Source organism: Carassius auratus, unplaced genomic scaffold, assembly GCF_003368295.1.
Source record: "Carassius auratus strain Wakin unplaced genomic scaffold, ASM336829v1 scaf_tig00032795, whole genome shotgun sequence".
In the NCBI taxonomy this organism is placed as follows: Eukaryota; Metazoa; Chordata; class Actinopteri; order Cypriniformes; family Cyprinidae; genus Carassius; species Carassius auratus.
In genome coordinates, this window is record NW_020526029.1 from 31,854 (window position 1) to 38,950 (window position 7,097).

The window sequence follows — 7,097 nt, forward strand, 5'->3', positions numbered from 1 at the left end:
CTCATTAGAGTGAGCAGAGCTGGAGAGAGCGGGGCAGGGGATGAGTGACCGGCCTGAACCCCGTCATGTCAAAGCAGGCCGGATCATTCTAGAGATGGGCTCTCATTACTCAAGGTCAGGGTCCACCGAAACCCTTAGCACTGGTCGGAGGACAAAAGCAGAGTGCCTACCAACGCTGTCTCTGAACTGGCAAACACCTAAGGTCACGAGAACTTGGAATGTTGGGTAAAAACATGTTATAATGGAAAATATATTGGGTTTTAAGTGAAGTTACCTGTTAAAGCTGACCAAAAGCTGTTCGGCACAGCAACAATGGCTTAACCAATACTTTGAGTTTGGGGTAGGACTATCGGTTTATTTGACCAATGGCAGATGAAGGATAGCCTACATTTCGGAAAACCTGTTTGAAAAAATTACGTTGTTTAATTCTGTTGTATAAGGATGTTGAAGGTCTTCTGGACTGCTGAAAAAAAGCACCCACGTACCCCCATTGTAAGGCTTGGGGGGGGGGTGCAGGATAATTTTTTATAAATAAAATGTATAAAAAAGCCTAGATACTAGATTCTCGAGGTATAGACTCAGACAACGCACACATAGCTGTCATCTCTCTCTCTCTCTCTCTCTCTCTCTCTCTCTCTCCCTCTCTCTTTCAATTGATCGATAATTCATTTAAATAAATGCTATAAAACATTCAAATAAATGTGATCTTACCACACACATCTCGGTCTGATTTGAAGGGGCCAGAATGCTAGCGCTAATGAGCTGTAACTGATGACAATAACTGTCATTTTTACCTGTCTGCTAAATATTGCAATGCAAACATCTTTAACAGCTTAACATTGTCAATGCTGGCAAATGACCATGGTATAAGCAGGATAATGCACAGCTAGCTACATATATATACACATATATATACACACACACACACACACACACACACAAATATATATATATATATATATATATATATATATATATATATATATATATATACACACAGTACATACACTGTACATACTTTACAGAGTGGCATCAAAATGATCATGCTATATTTAATAATCAACCCGTTCTCATCAGTCTGCGTATAAATAACACGACTTTACACTTTCTATTTGCGTGTAATGCATACGCCAAATGCCATTTTTGCGTGCATATGATACGCCAATCCTTCCCATTAATTTCGGTGGAGAGCAGATGCGTCCAAATAAGACGCATCATCTTCAGCGGCAGTGACGTCACCAGCGAGGCTCGTTCAGTTCACCTGATGCGCGTACACCTTCAAACAGGTAAGCAAGGGTAAATATATTTTTTTCCTTCTTCTTTTTGTAATGATATCACGTGGTTAAGCGTATTGTTTTAATTATTTCAGTATTTCTGCATCACGTTAGACAGGGTCGTGTTTTTAAAGGGCAGTTTATGCTCAAATTATGGGTCAGTGGGCTGCTCAGCTAGCCTACCATTGTCATTAGCCTAAGCTAACCTGTACTGTTTATAGACCTGTTGCAGTTTTACATAAATAATGATGTGACATGGGTCTTCAGCTTTTAGACATGACTAATACAAGCACAACAAAGCACCCAACCCAATATCGCGTGATAATCGTGATCGTGTAAAAAGTCCACACATTTATCATATTTTTACAATACTAGCCTAACTTTTGCTTGACCACGTCATGTGTAGCCAATACACACACAGTAACTACAGCATATTTACCATGCTTCTCCTACTGTAACCGTAGTTTTACTCTGGACTTTGTAACACACATAACCACGACATTTACTATGGGTTTACCATAGTAACCATAGTTTTACTCTGGTATTTGTAGTTACTAACACACAATAACCACGACATTTACTATGGGTTTACCATAGTAACCATAGTTTTACTCTGGTATTTGTAGTTACTAACACACAATAACCACGACATTTACTATGGGTTTACCATAGTAACCATAGTTTACTCTGGTATTTGTATTTACTAACACACAATAACCACGACATTTACTATGGGTTTACCATAGTAACCATAGTTTACTCTGGTATTTGTATTTACTAACACACAATAACCACGACATTTACTATGGGTTTACCATAGTAACCATAGTTTACTCTGGTATTTGTATTTACTAACACACAATAACCACGACATTTACTATGGGTTTACCATAGTAACCATAATTTTACTCTGGTATTTGTATTTACTAACAATAACCACAACACTTACCAGGATTTTACCACAGTAACTGTGTTTTTACTCTACACTGTTTGTAAAGCACAGTAACCACTAAGTTTGCCATGCCTTTAATATCTTTTTGTGATGTAATTGTAATTCAGTGTTTTTTCTGTCTTGCAGTTACGTCGGATTACATACTCCACAACAACCTGTAATCCAGCAGATCTTTAAAGAAGCCATCTCTTGTAAAATCTCTCTCTCGCTCTCTCTCTCTCTCTCTCTCTCTCGCTCTGCTAGAATTAACAGGGAACTTCAGCTCCACGCTCCCAATGCTGATATTGAAGAAGCTGTCAAGGGGGCTGAACAAGTCCTTCAAAGGATCAACCCTTCACAGGTAATGTTGAAGACTCTTAGTTATAACTGATTTGCTTTAATGAACTCATCCTTATATTATGTGTTAATCAAATATTTTGGTCACAGATCATTTTAACACACTGTCTCAACATGTTTATATTTCAGGAAGGCCTGTCATGAGATTTGAATTTGACCATCTTGTGCATTTATGAAGAAGACCAAAAGCTGCAAAGGCAAACACTTCCAATGGTACGTCAGATACATTTTTCTCAGCATTTGATGTTTCTTAAATTTTGGTTCACTTAGCCCATCAGGAAGAACACTCAACAAAGAGCATGTTGTAGTAGTAATAATTCATCCAATAATCATATTATATTGCACAAGCGTACTTGTACAAAATTCTACAACTTTTACTCCTACTGCTGTTATTGGCCATTACCACAGCTCCCATCAGATTGTGCCCATTGTAAGAGTGTTTATATCATGAAGTTTAAATGAAGTCCATTGTATTCTTTATTAATCTTTACAAATTGGTGCCGCCTCTTCCTGTTTCAACAGTACATGATATCTGTCCACACCTCATAGTCTGCCTTTCTTTCTATGGTGATGTTACTGAACACATCTGTCTTAGAAGCAAGAGAATGGAAATCCTAGTTTAACTTTTCAAGTGCTACAAATCAGATCTTCAGTGAATTTGGGCAATCAGATCACTTAAAGTTGTTCACACAAAGACCAATAACTATAATGAGAAGTATTTTAGCATCCACACCAACACACAGTACTGTTCTCTTAAATCTCTTAAATGTTCCCCTCATTCTGTTAAATTTATACACAAAATTCTGCCTTTCTCTGCCTTTTTCACTTCATCTTCATGCTGTACTCCTTCACTCACACATTCTTTTATGCTTTGTTGTAAGGCAGAAACTGAGAGTTTGCATGATGGCATTTTCTCAGACGCTGAATCTGATGTGTACAGATGAACTCAGGAGCCTACTAGAGTTGCCAAGGAACTTGTGCTTGAAGTATATAATTATATCTGCTTTATTTATATTTTTAAACAACAATAATGATTAAACATGGGGTCAATAAATATTTTCTTGTTTTACAGCTGAAGACCAGAAACGCAAAGAAAATCAGTCAAACCAGTCCTAAAGAAATGAGGAATGAACATGGACTTCTTGTGCCCCAAAAGAAAAGACAGAAAGGTGAAAAGTTTCACATTTCCATTTGTATGTCTGAATTCAATGCAGTTATGTGTGGTACAACATTGATGTTGATCTCTCAAAAGACTTTTCAAGTCCGCAGTTATAGTTTTTCACATATACATCTTTTTTATAGCTCCTAAAATGAGCAAATAAGCTGTGCATCATCTCTGTGATTTGGAAAGGAAATGACTGAATATGGTGAGTACTGACACCTGCACCTGTATTCACCAACACTATTACTCTAGAATGGTTATTGCTGTTATTGCTGACTTATTGTTTTGTCTGTTTGTTTGAATTAAGATGAAGCCAGTTGATGAAGATATCAATTGAATGGCCACCGAGTGCATCACTGCTACCTGAACCCATCAGTTATCTTCTGTGAAGACTGCATTCACAAACCGCTCTACTGCGACAGCTCAGATGTTACGGCCTGTAAATGTAAACATCAAAGCTAAACAACGAGAGCTAGTTGTGGTGGGATTCTTTTGGCCAATATCCCCAACAAGAATCAATGTTAAGTCCAGTGCAACAATTATAAATAAAAATACTATATATTGTTTATTGATTTACCATACCCTAAATACATGTTTTGGCCCTCCAGGACATCTAGACCAGGTGGAGTGTGAGGAGGACCGTCCAGCCAGCCGAGACATGGATTGCTCTCACTGTTACCATCAGGCAGACGTTATCACAGAACCTACACCAGCAGACAGTGAGACAAGTTCCTTTCACAGGCAATCAGACTGAACTGAACTCATACCAGTAAAACCATACACACCCCACCAACCTCATATGCCCTGCACTCTTATCAGTTATGCTGACTGGACTCAATATTATTATGCACCCTGACATTCTGTTTGCACTAATTCATACCGTGCTTTACTGCAGAGATGTATGTGTACTGTGATTATTATTGTTTTCAATTCATGCTCTTTGTATAGCATAATTTTTAACATATATTGTTCTCTACCTGAATTGAGTCCCTTATATATGTGTGTTGCATATATATATTCAGAATTTGTATTACATATATTCATGATTTTAATTCATTTGTCATCCATACTGTCACGCTGCAGTCTGCACCCAAGACTTTCATCACCTGTATACTTGTGTTCATTGTATTGTGACAATAAAGATATTTGATTTAAATTAGTTACATGTCTTATGTTCATCAGTTGTGCTGTAGGGTGCTGCATAACAACTGCAAAAAAAAATGTATGACATGGAAGATTATGATATGTCCAGGACATGGACAAGCAAGAAGAGGAAGAAAAGCAGGAGAGCTCTAAAAACTTGATGTGATTCTTTGGGGCTCAAGACATTTCACCATGCATGCATTTGCATGGCTTCATCTGATTAGAGAAACATGGTTTTAACATAACCCATTTTTAATATTGTTAAAAATTGTATATCATTTGTCTTAATACACTACTTTAGTTGTTTTTATGTTGTATCCTCTGCACATGGTGTTGGATAATAAAGTAGGGTGAATATTCTATATTAAGAATGGTGTTTGGTAAATACACCATTTAATTTTGTAAACAATAGATAAATGTGTTTTAATTAAGAAATGAACATTTGGTTACATTAATGACATTCAGTTAGATGAAGGGCAGGCTGAAAGCTGCATTAGAAGATACTGCATGGACTATAATGCTGCAGGAATTTCATGCACAACTGAAGGTGATGGACAAGGGAAAGATCAACATGAATCCAGTACTGTATAATAAGCAAGATGAGCATGCACATTACTGATGTTTAGTACCCGAGGAGGACAAATATGAGGAGTATTTTACACAGAGACACAAATTAGCTCTTAATATTATGATTCTTTGCATTGCATGAATTGTATGGCTTTGCACTATAAACTACACACTCTCTGTACCTTGTCTTACTGAATGACACATTGACACTGTGAAAGTACAATGAAGTGTCACAGTGTGTATTGGTTGTTTAAATTTGGTGTCTTTGTTTACTTTCAATACTGTATCCTTGCACCTGATGTAATTCAATATTTGGAGCCTATTCCAAATAGGCACTGATGTATATTTTTATGGTTCTATTCTTATTCTAAGATAAACATGACTTACAACTTACATATTGGCAATTTGTTGAAAAGAAAAACTTAGAAATTATGACTCAGCACAGTCTGTTGTCCATGATGAGAAAGGTATGTGTATGTTTTACTGCCCTTCCATCTTCAAGGGCCCAGTAGAGTCCCTTAGAAGAGCAAAAAAATGTAAATTTCAAATGGCTGTAAATCAAAGTCTGATTATAGTGTCAAAGAAAAAATTGGCAGGACAACTACTTATGCTATGCTAATTAAATAATGTTGGACAGAGTTTTCAAACATATATGGAAAGGTGGTATAAAGGTGTTTAAAAAAGTGCACTTGGTAAAATATCGAATTTCAGCCTGCCTCTTAAATATGTCATTAATGTTTACACAATGAACATGTTTAGATGACCCTTTGTTAAAAAAGATAGCATTTTCCCATTTTTTAAATTATTAAACATTTTAAACTACATTACCCATAAGCCTCTGCCATTCTATCGTTTGAACGCGAGTAATATTAGCGCTGGTATTTGGAGTTTATTGGAGTTGTGCTTAGGGTTAGGGTTACGATTTCGGTAAAGAGGTAATTTCTCACGACATAGCAACACTGCATTGTTAACTGAAGGTGTTACTGACGTAATAATTACAGTCAAACGGACTTTGCAACATTAAGCGGTTTATAATTTGGGTTAAAAGATAGTCCAATCACAGCGAGTTCTGCGAGAGCCAAGGGAACGTCAAAGCCAATGGCAACCCAGTTGAGCAGAGGCGTCACACTAACTTGTACATATATGGTCATTTATGCCGGGAGCTTCCGGGTTCCTGTAGTGAATGGACAGAAGATGCAGTTACCCTGATGCAGCAAGAAATACGTTGATTAAAGGTGTTTTTTTGTTTTGTGTTTTAACGAAGGTATAATGATTCCCATTGTATTGAATAGGCTACATTGTTTACACTAATATTAGTGTACAGTACTTAAACTCAAAAGTTTGCATATACTGTGTGAAAAATAAATGTCAAAATGTTTCATTTGCTTAAAAAAAACACCTCTGAAGATTATTTAAACACAATATTTTTCTACTACTCAATTTTCCTTCTGTAATATTTACAATGTATTTATAGTGTATTAAAGGTAAACAATTTATCACATCTACGTTTCATGGAAATGGACCCTAAAAACTTGCCATTCTTAGATCCACCAGTTGAACTATAGGAATAGAAAACAAACAAACAAACATCATGACATCAATCACTCATTGTCTAGTCATTTTACAGTGTTGTTTATTGATATGTCAAACTTTTCGCAGATAA

At 36.5% G+C, this 7,097-nt stretch overlaps 2 long non-coding RNA genes across 2 annotated transcripts; both read left to right on the forward strand.

The window, feature by feature from the left end:
* The first annotated feature begins 2,714 nt into the window (after positions 1 to 2,714).
* On the forward strand, positions 2,715 to 3,694 carry LOC113081010 (uncharacterized). Its single transcript, XR_003282061.1, has 3 exons — positions 2,715 to 2,775; positions 3,444 to 3,548; positions 3,635 to 3,694. It is a non-coding gene; the product is annotated as an uncharacterized LOC113081010 (long non-coding RNA).
* Positions 3,695 to 3,866: 172 nt separating this feature from the next.
* LOC113081007 (uncharacterized) lies at positions 3,867 to 4,883 on the forward strand. The gene is made up of 2 exons (XR_003282060.1): positions 3,867 to 3,929; positions 4,032 to 4,883. It is a non-coding gene; the product is annotated as an uncharacterized LOC113081007 (long non-coding RNA).
* The last annotated feature ends 2,214 nt before the right edge of the window (positions 4,884 to 7,097 follow it).